This window comes from Chiloscyllium plagiosum, unplaced genomic scaffold, assembly GCF_037043375.1.
Source record: "Chiloscyllium plagiosum isolate Xiang-an unplaced genomic scaffold, Cpla_swu_hap1 HiC_scaffold_9, whole genome shotgun sequence".
Lineage (NCBI taxonomy): Eukaryota > Metazoa > Chordata > Chondrichthyes > Orectolobiformes > Hemiscylliidae > Chiloscyllium > Chiloscyllium plagiosum.
This window is the reverse complement of record NW_028270147.1, coordinates 116,534,012-116,551,169: the sequence shown is the minus strand read 5'-3', so window position 1 is coordinate 116,551,169 and position 17,158 is coordinate 116,534,012. Positions and strand designations below refer to the sequence as shown.

The following is a 17,158-nucleotide window of genomic DNA, read 5'->3' as shown; positions in this document are numbered from 1 at the left end:
GGGTTTTGATGGAACTACCCACAGACTGAAGTCAAAAAAAGCAAAGTAAGAAAGGCAAGTGGATCAAATTCGAGAGAGCAAATTGTGAGCAAAAAGTAATTGTTACCAGTTTAGCAATTGCAAAGGAGAGAGTGACCACATTGAATTGCTTCTGGTGTCATCCTCTGTGTCCGAACATTTCACAGAGCCAGCTCCACATCCTTCCATTGGCTTTGTCATTGAGAGGCAACATTTCCCTTCCCAAAGGCCTTTTTAAAATGTCCTGTCCCAGGGAATCACTGAGGCAGAGAATACTTCACCTTTTCTGGGAAAGATAGAGAAATATAGGGTGTCAAGGAGCAATTTCTCTGCCTTCAGGGTCTGACAGAAGGATGTGTGTCGTGTGTGGATTCTGGAGACAAATCACTGAGCTATTCCTCACTCCCATCAACACCTGACTTTATTCTGACATCAGTTTCTATTCTTCATTATAAAGTACCCCCACCAGCTTCAGACTGGACATTTCACACCCAGCCCCCATTTCCCACAATCAAGAACCAAACTTGCCCCATCTCAGGATTGCCCTCTGAATGTGGTGTCAGTGTGTTAATGTTGTGTTTGAATGAAAGAGCCACGGTGGAATCTGGGACTGAGTCCAAGGGGTTTCTGAGCCACCAGCAGCCTCCCCGCTGTGTGAGGGTCTGTTTGGATAAGATTTCAGCCCCATTGATTCCCACTGATACTAAAGCCCTCGAATGAGATTATTGGAGTCACATGTGGACTAAGGAACACAACAGTCAGGTCAATGAGCTGCTCTGGAATCCACCCTGAGCCCTGGATGTCTCTCACTGAGATGGCCCAGGGGTTACAGAATATGACAGCAGAAGGTGGAACCAGTTTATCATTGACTGCCTTCCCCAGCCGTGACTCCCAGACTCCCCAGATTTAACATTCTCAATCTTACTCCAGGGATACACAGGCCCATTCCATTGCACTTTAAGAGTAAAGAAAACCCAAGTCTAATTTAAGTAATATTTATTTCCCAAAACCTGTGAAATTGTTATTCTGAGTAACAAGATGCTGCTGATCATATTCATCAATGCAGGGTTCCCAGTAGCTCTGGCCATTTCCAAAGCACACACGAGACAGAGACTGAATCTTCTTGATCTTTATTCCTTTTTCCAGATTGACATTGACAGAAAACAGACTTCAATTAACAGCCCAGACAGAGGAAGCTGCACAAATTCACAGCCACAATGGAGCTTGAGGAAAACACTTGTGGAGATTTTCTCAATGACATAAGAATCCTGTCCCTTTAAGTAGTGACAGAAGCTTAAATTCGAACTGGCGGCTGAGCAGGAAGGAGATCTGGTTTACTGAAGCAGAGATTTCAGAGGTTCATATTGTTTTGTACAGCTGACAGTTTTCAGCATCTTCGAGAGGTCATACTTGGCATCACAAGTCATCACTGTCCCCATAAAACACTCCCAGGACAGGGTCAGCACAGGGTTTCATACAGAGTAAAGCTTCCTTTTGATGATCCCAATGACCTGCCTGAACCCTTGAACCTCAGAAATGTCACCGAGCCAATCCCAAGAAGGAAGAGAGTTGAAATTCAGTGCTGACCATGACCTTTGTCCTGCCAGCTCAGCCCTGTTCTTTTTAAAGTTGTGTCTCCTCTGCGGACTGTCTTGAACACTCTACACACATTCTGATCTCCTGATGCTCTTGCTGAGGGGAGAGGTGAGGGTCACGGGGGTGAGGGCACAGGAGAAGCGAGCGTTGGATTCCCAGTCAGACCCAGAGAGGGTCAGCAGGCTGCTGACACTGTAGGTGCTGTCCGAAGCTCGCAGGTAGTTGCTGGTCTGAACCCCGTCCGAAATGACTGCACCATCCTTCTTCCACTGCACCTCCAGCTCATCGGGATAGAAGTGATTGGCAAGGCACATCAGGGTGGCAGTGCCCTTGGCATTGACCTGCTCTGGGGAGGGGGGCAGCAGGGTCAGCTTGGGCTGAGAGTTTTCACGGCCTGAAAGACAAGACAAACAATTTTAATCCCTGCCATTCAAAGGGATTTCAACTCTGAACATTCACTGGCAAAACAATCCATTTGAACATTTGCATTCAATACCTAACAGACCCCATAAAAGGACAGGGCCTTTTAAAATTGCTTCTTGGGATGTGACTGTCACTGACAGGGCGAGCATTTATTGCCCATCCCTAATTGCCCCTGAGAAGGTGATGGTGAAAAAGAAGGGAGAGTTTTGGATCATTCTTTAGGGAATGAATGTGGGCAGCTGGAAGGGCTATCAATGGGGGAGCATTTCAGTGACAGTGATCAGAACTCAGTGAGATTGAGAGGAGGGATGGAAATGGAGAACCATGGGGCAAGTGTGAAAGTTTTCATTTGGGAACAAAACCATTTTACTAAACTGGGCAGGGATTGGGTAAAAGTGGGCTGAAAGACAAAATGCAAGGGTGAAATTTACCAGGACCTGAGGAAAGCAAAGAGCTGACAGGATGAAATGTGTCCAAATGAAGTCAGGGAAATCCTAGTGATGTTTTATAATCACAGAAAGAACAAGAGAATGAAGGAATGTATGAGGCTCATTCAAGAGCAGGAAGGGAACTTGTGTGCAGTGGTGGAAGATGGAGCAATGGTTCCTCATGAAAACTTTTGGTCTGTTTTCACAAAAGAGAGGGACATATATAGCAGTAACTGTAGTTCAGGAGGAGAACTGTGCACTATTGGAACAGCATCTTTCACATCTGAAAGACTCCCAGTTCATCCAATGAAAAGAAAGATCCATGCTGTCCCAAAGACATTTGCAGACCGTGTGGGACTTGTTTGAAATGGGGTCACTGTTGTAATGTAGGAAATGTGGAAGCCAGATTGTACACATGATCCCACAAGCAACAATGAACCAAGGAACATTTTTGAATGATGTTTATTCAGAAATAAGTATCAGCCTGAATATGATTCAAAGAGAAAGTGGATGAAAAATGAGGAAATGAAAGTTAAAGGAGAAGGGAGGAATACTGGTTAGTGATGGGATTGATTGTTACTCGAAAATAAAAGGAAAGGCACAGAGTATTGTGAATGTCATATTGTACTGAGGAAACTTAAAAGTGCAGGGAAGAACAATTTAGAACAAGCTTAAAGGTTTTGTCTCTTAACACATGAAGCATTTGGATTAATATAGACAAAATGGTACCACATAAACCAAGGGAAATCAAGTTTGCGAGGAGTTTAAACTAATTAAAGAAGGTAGGGACTCAGGAGAAGTTATTAAAGTATCCAGACCAAGTAATAGGATCGAGAGTACGGAAAGGATCAAGAATCGAACTTGAGGCACCGTAGGGTGGAATGGTGGATCAGTGGTTAGCACTGCTGTCTCACAGCTCCGGAGACCCAGACTCAATTCCAACTGACTGTCTGTGTGAGATTTACACATTCTCCCCGTGTCCACTTGGGTTTCCTCCCATTGTCACAAAGAAGTGTAGGTTAGGAGGATTATCCATGGGAATTGTAGGGTGGGTAGGATGCTTTTTGGAGGGTCAGTCTGGGCTGAATGGCCTGCTTCCACACTGTAGGGATTCTGTGATTTCTAAAGCAGATAACTATGAGAAGGAGGCAGTCAGTGCATGACTGAGGGTGTTGTACTTTGATGCATCGAGTATATGAAACAAGGTAAACGAGCCTGTAGCGCAGGGACGTGGCTTGAAAGGAAATGCAGGGGGATAGAGGGTCAAGTGTGAAGGAGGAACTGAAGGTAATCCTTGTTAGTCAGGAAATGGTTTTGGGGAGATTGATGGTATCAAAACTTGTAAGTCCCCAGGGGACAGCAACTCATCAAAGTATTTAAGAAAGTGGGTGTAGAAATAGTGGACACATTGTTGTTCATTTTCCAACATTCTGTCGACTCTGACAGAGTTCCAATGGACTGGACAGTATCCAATGTAACCCCACTTTTTAATAAAAGGAGGGAGAGTGAAAATGAGGAATTATACATGAGGAAAACGCTGGAGTCAGTTATTAAAGATACAGTTACCGAGCATTTGGAAAGCAGTGACAGGATTGGTCCAAGTCAGCATGGATTTACTAATGGGAAATCAGGCCTGACACATCTTCTGGAAGGTTTTGAGGATGTGATCAGTGGAGAATGGACAAGGCTGAATCAGTGGACAACAAAAAACGACGAAACAGTTCAGCAGGTCTGGCAGAATCTGTGGACAGCAATCGAAGTTAACATTTCAGATTGAGTGACCCTCCCTCAGGACCCAGTAGATGTTGTGTTCTGGACTTTCAAAAGGCTTTTGACAAGGTCCCATACAAGAGATTAGTGAGCAAAATTAAACCTCATGGTATTGGAGGTAATGTATTGACATGGAGAGAGAACTCGTTGGCAGATAGAAAGCAGAGAGTTGGAATAAATGGGTCCCTTTCAGAGTGGCAGGCAGTGATGAGTGGGGTACCGCAGGGTTCAGTGCTGGGACCCCAGCTGTTCACAATATACATAAATGATATGGACAAAGGAATTGAATGCAATCCCTCCAAATTTGCAGATGACACTCAGCTGGGTGGCAATGTGTGCTGTGAGGAGGATGCTCAGAGGCTGCAGAGTGACTTGGACAGGCTGGCTGAGTGGACAAATACTTGGCAAAAGCAATATAATTTGGGTAAATGTGAGATTATCCACTTTGGTGGAAAAACAGGAAGTCAGATTATTAGTGAATGGTGAAAGTTTAGGAAAAGGTGAGGTGCAATGAGAGTTGGGTGTCATGGTGGAACAGTAACTGAAAGGGGGCATGCAGGTGCAGCAGGCAGTGAGGAAAGCTAATGGCATGCTGGCCTTCACCATAAGACGATTTGTGTATTGGAGTAAGGATGTCTTGCAGAATTAAGGCCTCAGCTTGAGTATTATGTGCAGGTTTGGTCTCCTCGTCTGAGGAAGGACATTCTTGCTATTGAGGGAGTCCAGCGAAGGTTCTCCAGACTGATTCCCGGGACGGCAGGACTGACATATGAGGAAAGACTGGATCAACTGGGCTTGTACTCACTGGGATTTAGAAGAATGAGAGGAATCTCACAGAAACATATAAAATCCTGATGGGATTTGACAGGCTTGATGCTGGAAGAATGTTCTTGATATTAGGAAAATCCAAAACTAGGGGTCACAGTCGAAGATTAAGGGTTAAGTTATTCCGATGTTGTGAACCTGTGGAATCAAGGGATATGGGGGTGGAGTGGGAATGGGATAATAGATTGTGTAATCAGCCATGATCATATTGAACGGTGGTGCAGACTCAGAGGGCTGAGTGGCCTATTCCTGCAGCTATTTTCTATGTTTCTAATGATGGGTAGAGGTGTGAGGGTGGTGGTGGTGTGTGTGGGAGGAGCAGGGTTACCCTGTCAGGAAGAACTGAAATTACATCAACAGCAAGAGGAAATATGGAGTTGGAAAGCATAGAATCTGTGTGAGTCAACTTCAGGACCCACAAAATAGCAAAGGGCTTGATGGGAATTATGTACAAGTCTTCTCTCAGTAGTCGGGATGTGGGGCAGAAAATAAATCAGGAGATAGAAAACACATGTAAGAAAGGGATTATTACAATAATCATGGGGACTGCAATATGCAGGTGGACTGGGAAAGTCAGGTTGGGAATGGATCTCAAGGAAAGGAATTCATGGAATGTCTGCGAGATGCTTTTTTTTGGAACAGTTTGTGGTAGACCCACTAGGAAACAGGTAATTCTGGATTCGGTGATGTGTAATGAGGCAGCCCTGATTGGGGAGCTGAAGGTGAGTGAACCCTGAGGGGGCAGTGACCATAATGTGATACAATTCACTCTGCAGTTCGAGAAGGAGAAGCTGGGAATTATATGAAATAATATCAATGAGCAAGTTCGACAAAGGAGAGCCAATGGACATGATCTGTTTGCGTTTCCAGAAGGCCTTTGACAAGTTGCCACACAGGAGGCTGCTAAATAACATAAGAGCCCATGGGGTTTGGAACCCAGTACTGACATGGACAGAGAGTGGAAATAAATGGGTCTTTTGCAGGAAGGCAGCTGGTGCCTTGTGCAGTTCAGCAGGGGGCAGTGTTGAGACCTCAGCTATTCATGTAACAATTAATTATATATTAACCATCTGGGAAAAGGAACTGAGGGCATTGTTCCTAAATTTGCTGATGACACAAAGATGAGGGGAGGGACAGAGGGAGTTGAGGAAGCAGGGAGGCTGCAGAAGGACTTGGAAAGGCTCAGAGAATGGGCAAAGAAGTGACAGATAAAGGGACTTAGGAGCCCTCTTTCAGATTTCACTTAAGGTTAATATGTAGGTTCAGTTGGCAATTAGGAAGACAAATGCAATGTTAGCATTCATTTCAACTGAGTTAGAATACAAGAGCAGGTATGTACTGCTGACGCTGTATGAGACTCTGGCCAGACTGCATTTGGAATATTGTGAACAGTTTTGGGACCTGGATCTAAGGAGGGATGTGCTTGCATTGGGGGAGATCCAGAGGAGGTTTATGAGAATGACCCTGGGGGTGACAGCCTGGTCTGTTGAGGAGAGATTGAGGACTCTGGATGTGTACTTGATAGAGTTCTTAAGGACATGCGGAGGTCACATTGAAACTTACAGAAGACTGAGAGGCCTGGATAGAGTGGGCAGGGATGAGATGTTTCCACCAGTAAGAGAAACATGGACCAGAGGGCACAGCCACAGAATTTAGGGATAATCCATTAGGACTGAGATGAGGAGGAATTTCTTCTGCCAGAGGGTGGTTAATCTGTGGAACTCATGCTGTGGAGGTGAAGGCATTGAGTGTGTTTCGGATGGACATTGATAGGTTCCTGATTGGGAAGGTGATCAAACATAATGGGAAGAAGGCAGGAGAATGGTCGTGAGAAACACATCAGCCATGCCCAAACGGCACAGCAGTCTTGATGGGGTGAATGGCCTAATTCTGCTCTGTTATCATATTGTCTTTTGAACAGACTCTGCCAAACCCTGGAACACTGAAAGGCCTGGATTTGAGCCCAGCTGGAGATGTTTGTCATCAGAACTTTATCAAGGGATAACCAGGGAGTGGTGAGAGTGTGCACCCTGTTCCATGTGGGAACTTCAGGATGCTTCCCAGCTTCTGGAATACCATGAGTTCAGGAAGTGTGGTCAGTGACAGCAGTTGGAGCTCTGGGTTTCGGAGCTTGAGCAGCAGTTGGTGTCAGTGTGGAGAGTCCGTGAGGCTGAGAGCTCCGTGGAAAGCACGTTTCTTGATGTGGTCACTCTGCAGCTTCAGAATATGCAGGGAGAGAGGGAATACGGGAGCACCAGACAGTCCAAAAGAACCAGGCAGCTCGTACAGGAATCCCCTGAGTGCATCCCACTGTCCAACCAGGATTCAGTTTGGAATCCTGATGAGAATGATGGTTCATCTGGGGAGTGCAGCCGGAGTCAAGTCCATGGCACCACGGGCACTCTGCTGTACTGGGAGGCACAAGGAAGACTGAAAGAGCGATAGTGAGAGGAGATTCGAGAATGAGGGCAATCGATAGGTGTTTGTGCAGCTGCAGATGGGATTCCAGGATGGCGTGTTGTCTCCCACCCTGAGGGGAGAGGGGGAACAGGCAGCAGTTGTGGTCCACGTGACAGAGGGAGAAAAGGGATGTGGTCCTGCAGTCAGAATTTAGGGAGCTCTGGAGGCAATTAGCAACAGGAGCTCAAAATTGTGAATCTCTGGATTACTCCCAGTGACCAATGCAAGTGAGGATAGGAACAGAAGGATAAGGCAGGGTGTATCTGAGGCTGGAAAGGTGATCCAGGAGGGAGCGTTTGAGATTCTTGGGATATTGGGAATGACTTTGTGGCAGATGTGACCTCTATAGAAGAGATGGGTTGCTCCTGAACAGAACTGAGTTCCTTGTGGGGTGATTTGCTGGTGCTGTTGGAGAGGGTTTAAATGAACATGGAAGAGGGGCTGTGGGAACTTGGAGGAAATATCAGGGAGGAACACCAAGGAAAACAGAATCATGCGAGAGATAGATACTCTAAAGTAAGGAATAGTAACTTATTTGGCCAGGTCACAGTGAGGGAGAGAGTAATAATTTCTAAATCCAACTAACTGTGTGCATGTATGGGCCTGCGTGGAGTATGGGGAGTAAGATTGGGGAGTTACAGACGCATATTACCAAGTGGAAGTCTGGTGTTGTTGCTCTTACAGATGAGGCTCAAATGAGGACAGGACTGGGTGTTAAATATTCCTGGATACAAGGTGTTCAATAAAGATAGGAAAAGGGGAAGAAGGTGTGGGATTGGTTAAGATCGGTGCAGAGCTGGAGAAAGAGGATGTCCCAGAGGGGTCAAGGGCAGAATGGATTTGGTTTGAGATAAGGAACAAAAAAGGTGCAATCAGGTTGTTCAGTGCAGTCTGTCGGTCACCAACTAGAGGGAAGGATGTAGAGGAAGAAATCTGGAAGAAATTCACAGCACACATTTGGGTAACTTTAATTATCAGAATATAGAATGAAATCGGAGCAGTGTGAAGGGCAGAGAGGGGCCAGAGTTGTGAGAGTGTGCTCGGGTGAATTTTCTCCAACCGTGTGTTCCCATTCCAATCAGAAAGGAAACTCTGCCAGACCTGGATCTTGGGAATGAGGAGGCCCATGTAGATCAAGTATCAGTGGGAGGACATTTAGGGAATTGTATCACAAGGATTAGGGAGACAGTGGAAAAGGACAAAGGACAATCCAGAGTAAAGTCATGACCATGGATCATATCCCATGGATCACCTCCAAATGTCTCACTCTTAGAATTTTCATATTTTATTTTAAAACAGAATATGAATGAGTTACCAATCTAATATTTTGCCGCAGTATTTATGGTTGAGAAGGACATCGAAGTGAAGGAAATTCGGGAAATAAATATTGATGTCTTGAGAAGAGTCCATATTACAGAAGAAGAGATGCTGTAATCTATTCTTTAAACTCATAAAGGTAGATAAATCCCCAGGAGCTGATCAGCTCCATCCCAGTACTTTGTGGGAATCTTGGGAAGAGACTTTGACACCCCTTGGTGAGATGTTTGTATCATCAACAGCCACGGGTAATGTGCTGGAAGACTGGAGCTTGGCTAATTTTGTGCTGATACTTAGGAAGGTCTGCAAGGAATACCCTGGGAATTATAGACCGGTGAGTCTGATAGTGGTAAGTTGTTGGAGGGGATTTTGACAGAAAGGATCTAAATGCATTTGGAAAGACAAGGATTGATTAAGGATAGTCCACATGACTTTGTCAGTGGGAAAACATGTCTCACAAATTTGATTGAGTTTTTTGAAGACATGACCAAGAAGATAGCTGAGGGCAGAGTGGTAGACATTGTCTACATGGACTTTAGCAAGACCTTTGACAAGGTGCTGCATGGACAACTGGTTAGTAAGTTAGATCTGATATAAAGTTGGCTCACTGATACAAAGTTGGCTTAATGGTTGGAGACAGAGTGTGGTGGTAGATAATGGTTTTCAGACTGGAAGCCTGTGACCAGCGATGTGGCAAAAGGATTGGTTCTGGGTTCATCATTGTTTGTCATTTATAGAAACAAATTGAATGAGAATATAGGGGCCATGGTTTGTGAGTTTGCAGATGACACTAACATTGGTAGTTTCATGGACAGTGAAGAAGGCTATTTGAGAGTACATTTACATTACACATTGAGATAATAAGTAGGTGTTACATTTTGGTACAAAAACCAGGCCAGGGCTAACACAGTTAATTGTGGGGCCATGGGGAGTGTTGTCAAACAGGGAGACCAAGGGGTGGAGGCACATCGAGGATTGAAACTGGTGTCACAAGGAGACAAGGTGGTGAAGAAAGCATTTGGTACAATTGCTTCTATCGGTCAGAGTATTACGTGTGGGAGTTGTTACGATTCTCCAAGGTATTGATCAGGCCCATTCCCAGTCACCCTGCTATTGGAAGGATGTCTTTAAATTGGAAAGGGTGTAAAAAGGATAACAAGGATGTCAGCGAGATTGGAGGGTTTGAGTTATAAGGAGAGGCTGATTAGGCCTGGGCTATTTCCCTTGGAAGGTCAGAGACTGCTGGGTGACATTTTAGAGGTTTATAAAATGATAATGGGCATAGATAAGATGACTAGCTCAGGTTTATTCCCCAGAGTAAGGGAGTCCAAAACTAAACAGCAGAGGTTTAAAGCAAGAGGGGAAAGATTCAAAAGGGACCTGAGGTGCATCTCCTTCACATAGAGGGTGGTGTGTGTATTGAATGAGTTGCCAGAGGAAGTCGTAGAGGTGAGTATGATAACAACATTTAAAAGGCATTTGAACAGGTACATGGACAGGAACGGTATGGGGGAAATTAGCTAAATGCAAGCAAATGGGACTACGGGAATAGAAAAGGGGAATAATTCATGAAGGATGTGAATATTTTGGAGATGGGGTAAAAAAATTCCCATAGAAGGTTCAGGGATGAGGAATGTCAGTTGTGAACAAACTTTGGAGAAGTTTGGACTGTCTGTCTTGGAGAAGTGAAGGCTGAGAGGAAATTTGTTTGAGGAATTCAAAATCAGGACGTGTCTGGCCAAAGGAAATAGGGAAAAAATGTTCCCACTCATGAAAGTATTGAGAAGGAGAGGGCACAGATTTAAGGTAATTAGTGAGAGAATCAAAAGTGAGATGAGGAAAAACATTCTCAGCCAGCGAGTGGTTAAGGTGTGGAATGCACTGCCTGAGAGTGTGGTGGAGGCAGCTTCAATTGAAACATTCCAAAGGGAATGAGACTGTTATTCGAAAAGGAACAATGTGCAGGGTGACAGGGAGAAGGCAGGAGAATGACACTCAGTGAATTGCTCATTCGGAGAGCCGGCCCAGACAGGATGGGCGGAACGGCCTCCGTGTGCACTGTAACAACTCTGTGATTGTGTGATTGAGCAGAGTTAAAGCTGGGGGAGGTGGGAGCTCGGTGTCTCACTGTGCTGCTGCTGCTGCTGCTGCTGAGGTCAGTGAGATCAGAGACTGGGACAGGGAGCCAGAGCTGACATCAAACTCTGCCCGTGTCTGACACACTGAGATTGGCAGGAGGCTACTCACTGATTTCACTCCATGCTGCAGGAATGGGACCACAGGCTGCAAATGGACAGAGCTCCTCCACACGGTGAGTAAAACTAATTGACTTATATCTTGCTGCTTAAAGGGACAATGGAACTAAAGAAATACAGCTGGACACCCTGTTAGACACAGTGCTCCTTCATCAACTATTTCATTCACTGCAGCTTCTCACTAACACCTTCAACAATTCAGCATTTGTGTTTTAGAAAGTGTGTTTCAGTATTGACAGGGTTAATAACGGAGGATGGAGGTTTACTTACTCAGTCTGAGCTTGGTTCCTTTCCCGAACGTAAGCCACAGTGAGAGCTCCCAGTGCAGAGGCTGTACAAAAATCTCTGCTCTTTGCTTCCCTTTCTCACTCACTCTCACACTCTCCCTCTCACTCTCTTTCTCTCCCCCTCATTCATGTGTCTTTCTGTCTCTGTCTCTCTGGGTTGTGTCCAGCTGGGCTCGGGAGGTTTGTCAAATGTATTTTTCAATGTTAAGTTTTGCAGCTGTTCTTCACGTGTGGCGATGGAGTGTAAGAGGGAAACTTGAGGCCTTCAGTAAATGGTGGACACCACAGAGACTGGAGTGTGTAGTGGACAGTGACAATCCAGCATGGGTTAGTTTGTTCATTTACATTTATATGTAACTGGATGTGTCAGTACAGGCAGTGGGACTGTGCCGATTGAGGTTTTTGTACGGATCTGTATCACTGTGAAGGCCAGCTGTAATACTGTTGACAGTAATAGTCAGCGACATTCTCATTCTGAACGTTGCTGATTTTCAGGGTGTAACTGGTCCCTGATCCACTGCCGGTGAATCGATCAGAGACTCCTGTGAATCGATTTGTTGCTTAATAGATCAGGAGAGAGGGTTTCTGACCTTCTCGCTGCTGGTACCAGCTAACCCACTTGCTAACAGATTGACTGGCCGTACAGGTGATGGTTGCAGTGTGGCCCAGTCCCACTGTCAGCACCGGGGGAGACTGGGTCATGGTGATGTCCCCACTGATACCTGAGGGGTCAGAGAGAAACACAGTGAAGTCAAAACTGTCACAGAAAGAGCCTGTCAAATGAGAGATTGTTGGAGACACTGAGCATTCCTCTGGTTTCAGCATTTTCCCTTCAATCACAAGTCAGTGGAATTGGAGTGAAATGGAGAGCAGCTAAAGATTCAAGGTGGAAGGAGAGAGATTTGTACCTGCGACACAGAATGCCAGGGGCCAGATCAGCTGGATGTGTGAAATCATGGTGTGTGCTCCTGTCCCTGTGCCTGGTTCCTGATAAACTCTCCCTTCACTGGGCTCTGCTTTATAAAGCTGCAGCCTGTGAGAGTCTGACTGGGTGTTCCTCAGTATGTAAATGGCATCAAGCAGAGAGAGCCACGTCAGCCCCTCACACTTCCTGTTCTCTCTCTCTCTCTCTCTCTTTCTCACTGTCTCAGAGAGTCATTGATGTGAACAGCACTGAATGAGGCCATTTGGCCCATTGTATCTGTGCTGTTAAACAGCAATCTTATGACACTAATCCCATCCTCCAGCTCTTGGCCCATTACCCTGGAGCCTACAGCAACACAAGGGGATATCTAAACACTGCTCCAATGTCACGAGAGTTTGTGACTCAACCAGCCTTTCAGGCAGTGAGTTCCAGACTCTCACCACCCTCTGGGTGAAAACATTTCTCCTCAATTCCCCTCTCACTCTCCAACTTGACTGGGCCTGGACTCACTCGAGTTCAGAAGGATGAGAGGGAATCTGATTGAAACATATAAAATTCTAACAGGGCTGGGCAGGGAGGAAGTTTCCCCTGGTTGGGGAGTCTGGAACCAGGGGACCCAGTCTCAGGGGGATGCGGGGTAGACCATTTAGGACTGAGATGAGGAAACATTTCTTCACTCAGAGGGTGGTCAACCTGTAGAATTCTCTACCACTGACCCTCTCTCTCAAAGCCATATTCCTGCTCTCTCCCCATTCCCTTCATGCTGTTAAAATACAAAACAATTATCTCTCTCCTTTTCTTGAATCAGCCTCCGCTCCTCACCCAGACCTGTTTAAGACCAGGGGTTATAAGATTAAGGTGGAAGTATGTTTTGACCCAGCGTGTGGTAGATATATGGAACATGCTGCCTGAGAGAGTGGTGCAGGCTGAAAATTTCACAACCTTTAAAAACATTTGGATGAGCACTTATAATACCAGGGCATGGTAGGCTCCAGGCAACTGCGGGTAAATGGGATTAGTGTAGTTGAGTGTTTGTTGGACAGCATTGACATGGTGGGCTGAAGGGCCTATTTCTATGCTGTGTGACTCTCGAACCTGCGTCCCTGGCTCTGTGAGGCAGCAGTGCTGTGTTGCCCATATTGAGGGAGGCACACAAAAAAATCAGCACAAGGGGCGATAAGAATTCAGCTCTTCCTGTTTTTGAAAACCCCATCCACATCACCCAGTTAGCAAATTAAAACAAACGATGGGTTATTAGCACATCTCCTTGCTGGGGTGGTGAAGGGAGGTGTGGTCACTGGTCAGATAACAAAGACATAGGAATAGAGGGAGTGGACTCAATTAAAATGAAAGGGGAGTAGTGTGGATGGAATCTGTGAATGGGTACTTACCCATCTGACAGAGTGACCTCCACCTGGCAATCTATTTTACATGATGTAGAAACATAGCGGATAGGAGCAGGAGTAGGCCATTCGGCCCCTCCAGCCTGCTATGCCATTCAATATGATTGAAGCTGGTCATGGAGCACATTACTGTAATCCGTCCCTACCCCATATCCCTTGATTCTTTAGCCACAAGAGCTATACCTACCTCTTTCTTGATAACATCATGTTTTGGTTTCAACCACTTTCTGTGACAGAGAATTCCACAGGCTCACCACTCTCTGGGGGAAAACATTTTTTCTCATCTCTGTCCTATAAAGTTTACCCCTTAACCTTAAACCATGTGCTCTGTTTCTGGACTTCCCCACCATTGGGAACATCTTTCCTCCATCTAATTTGTCTCGTCCTGTTCCACTTTTACAGCTTTCTCCAAGAGTCCCTTCCTTCATTCTTCTAAACGCCAGTGAAGACAATCCTCATCAACTCAACCTCTCCTTATCCGTCAGTCCTGCCATCACCGAAATCAAATGGCATTCAGTAATTAATATTAATCAGCCCAATGTGGAACACAGACTTTGTAGGTCAGGGTTAGAAGACAATCATTGCCGGTTCTAAAATTCAGGCTTCTGTTGCAGTAATCTCAATGGAATCATTGGACACAATCTTACAACAGCAGAAAGATGGGAGGTGTAGATGGAGGGTGCAGACAATGGTGTAGACAGTGGGTGTAGATCGTGGGTGTTCACAGAGGAACTAGACAGTGGCTGTGGATACTGGGTGCAGACAGTGGGTACAGACGGTGGTGCAGACAGTGGGTGTAGACAGTGGGTGCAGACAGTGGTGTAGACAGAAGGTGCAGACGGTGGGTGCAGATGGTGGTGTAAATGGTGGTGTAAACACAAATAAGACTTTGTGTAGTGACCAGACGAGTGGCTGTGTGGAATCACACAGAGAGCAGTCTGTGAGCCTGACACAGTCCGGGACACCCCCTGGTGCTGAAGGTCATGCTGTTGCTGACAAAGGTCACATTTTAACTGAAACTGCACTCCTCCCGACACATTCCGCTCTTGTCCCCATTTACCTCACTACAACACAATGAGATGCCAGTCAGCACCCTGCTCCCTCACTCAGTCTCCATTGACCTTGCCTCCATTAGCCTTGACCCTCCTCCCAAGCACTTACTTGGGCCTTCACTGAAGCTTGAGCCATTTCCTCTGATCCTTGATCATGTGTTTGCCATCTTAGAACTGCCTCACCTAGTCACCATTAACCTGCACTGCCCTCTCAACATGGAGCACAGATTGATACAGAGCAGAAAAGGTCCTTTGTCCCATTGAGTCTGTACCAACATAACTACCACTAAAGGCACTCTCATCCCAATTTCCTGCACTTATCCCAGATTCTTGCATGTTATGATATTTAAACGTTGTAAGGTTTCCATCCTGCACTACCTTCCCTGACAGAGGGTTGCATGTTTATAGTTTATATCACGTCAGGCTCACAGAGCTTAACAAAAGCTCAACTCTTTGGGCATTGTTTTAAATTTGTGGCATGGTGGCTCAGTGGTTAGCATGGCTAACTCACAGCACCAGGGACCCAGGTTCGATTCCAGCCTCAGGTCTTTGTGGAGTTTGCACGCTCCCCCTGTGTCAGTGTGGATTTCCTCCGTGTGCTCCAGTTTCCTCCCACAATCCAAAGAAGTGCAGGTTAGGTGAATTGGCCATGTTACAATTGTCACAGTGTTCAGGAATGTGTCGGTCAGGGGAAATGTCGAGTGATAGGGCAGGGGAATGGGTCTTGGGGAGTTTCTCTTCAGTGGGTCAGTGTGGACTTGTTGGACCAAATTGGTGATGTCTGTAATGAAATCTTTCAAACCAATCATTTTGTCTAGTGTCGTTTAGTTCTTGCACTCCTTGTTCGATAAATGTTTCATTTTTTCTGATAATATGAGTTCCCTGATGAGCTGTTAACCGTGTCCAATCAGGGAGTCCTGGCTGACAGATAAAAAGGGGAGTGTCAGAAGGACTGATACTCTGGTACCTGACTCTGAATAACAACCTGCCAACCAACCCCCTCCTTCTGTCACCCTCAATCACCCCATGCTTACTCTTGTGGCCTCGTCGATCCAGCCGGTGTTGCCTTTGGGATAGGTTGACCTTCCCTCCATTCCTGATGAAGAGCTTATGCCCAAAATATTGATTATCCTGCTCCTCGGATGCTGCCTGACCTGCTGTGGTTTCCCAGCAACACACTCTCAACTCTGATCTCCAGCATCTTCAGTCCTCACTTTCCCCTTCCCCCCACATGCTAATTACAAACAGAAATGACTGGTGGTGAGTTTAACCCTGAGGGTCATCACAGCTGAGGCAGAGGGAGAGAAGGTCACACCTTCATGGTGGTAGCACCCTTAATTAATCCACTGCAATCACTCTCGGGGCTGCAAGAATTCAACCTCCCTCACTCAGACAGCTCCCTCCCTGTAAGGTAATATTGCTGCACCTGGTTTAGGGCTAATTGACCATTGAAATACGACTATGGCTAGCCAGCACTGGCTGAGCAGACAACCACAACTGCAATGACCCCGGCTCCTTGTAATTGGGGAGCACATTAGGAACTACAGAGTGCACTGCCTCTGAAATCCCTCGCTTACTGAGAACACACTCTCAGTATTCACCTTTCTCAGCTGCCATCTCAATTTCATGACAAATTCTGTGAACTATGATCCTGCCCCACTAGCTGCCTGATGAAGGAGCAGTGCTCCGAAAGCCTGTACTTCCAAAGAAACCTGTTGGACTATAACCTGGTGTTGTGCAATTTTTAACTTTGGCCACCTCAATGAGCTGCCATCTCAGGCTAAATTGTTTTTCATCTGAGATTTGAGAAGATTAAGGCCTAATCTTCAATCCCCATCACAAAACCTATTCTCTATCCATCACTCAGAGACACCTGCAGGCAACACAGAGTAACACACTGACACTCAGTGAGATACCTACAGGCAGTGCAGAATAACACACACACACTCAGAGACACACCTACAGGCAACACTGAGTTAACACACACACACAGTCAGGCAGCACTGAGTAACATGCTCACAACCCTAGCTGCCTGTCGGTGTCTCTTTGAATAATACACCCACACTCAGAGTGACACCTACAGGCAGCATTATGTAGTACACTCACTCAGAGAGACACAGTCTGCAGTGTCAGTGATTGGCCTCAGTTCATTTCAGGTACAACACAGCATGCAGCAGAGAGTGCACAGTGCAATCCCAGCACCTGAGTTTGGACCAGAGAGTGAGTACGGAATGCCTCAGATTGTAATTATTGAATCCCAACAGCTTTCAGTTTCTATTCTGTTTGGAATGTTGAAACCTCCACAGATTCCAGATCAACTGGATTATTTGAAACTGATTGCTGATTGGCTGTCAGTATCATCTACCACGGATTGACAGGCCACGTAGCCAATTGTGACA

At 45.9% G+C, this 17,158-nt stretch overlaps 1 pseudogene; it reads left to right on the top strand.

Annotated features, from left to right (window-relative positions):
• LOC148149271 (centrosome-associated protein 350-like) overlaps positions 1–17,158 on the top strand; it is a 1,440,514-nt pseudogene that overhangs the window by 1,307,177 nt on the left and 116,179 nt on the right.